The sequence below is a fragment of the Mirounga leonina genome, unplaced genomic scaffold, assembly GCF_011800145.1.
Source record: "Mirounga leonina isolate KUSES-001 unplaced genomic scaffold, KU_Mleo_1.0 Mir_94, whole genome shotgun sequence".
Classification (NCBI taxonomy): domain Eukaryota; kingdom Metazoa; phylum Chordata; class Mammalia; order Carnivora; family Phocidae; genus Mirounga; species Mirounga leonina.
In genome coordinates, this window is record NW_023270855.1 from 53,173,115 (window position 1) to 53,173,719 (window position 605).

The following is a 605-nucleotide window of genomic DNA, read 5'->3' on the forward strand; positions in this document are numbered from 1 at the left end:
GTGTTCCTGCTCTCACTAACTCTCTCTCTGTCAAATAAATAAATAAAATCTTTAAAAAAATAAAAATAATAAACTGTGCAATTCAGGGGCGCCTGGGTGGCTCAGTTGGTTAAGCATCTGCCTTCGGCTCAGGTCATGATCCCAAGGTCCTGGGATCACACCCCACGTCGGGCTCTCTGCTTGGCGGAGAGCCTGCTTTTCCCTCTCCCTCTGCCCTTCCCTCTGCTTATGCTCTCTCTCTCTCTGTCAAATAAATAAATAAAATCTTTTTAAAAAATAAACTGTACAATTCAGTAGCAATTAGTGCTTTCACAGTGTCATGGATGCTGTGCCACCATCACCCCAAAACAAAACCCCATAGTCACCAAGTAGTCACTCCCATTTCCACTTTACTCACACACACCCCAAAACCACTAATTCACTTTCTGTCTCTATGGATTTACCTATGATGCATATTTTGTACAAATGGAATCATACAAAATGTGAGTTTTGTGTCTGGCTTCTTTCACTTAGTATAAGGTTTTCAAGGTCCATCCATGTTGAAGCAGGGATCAGTACTTTTTCTCTACGGCTGAATGATCGTAGTTTTGTTGGATATATAATTC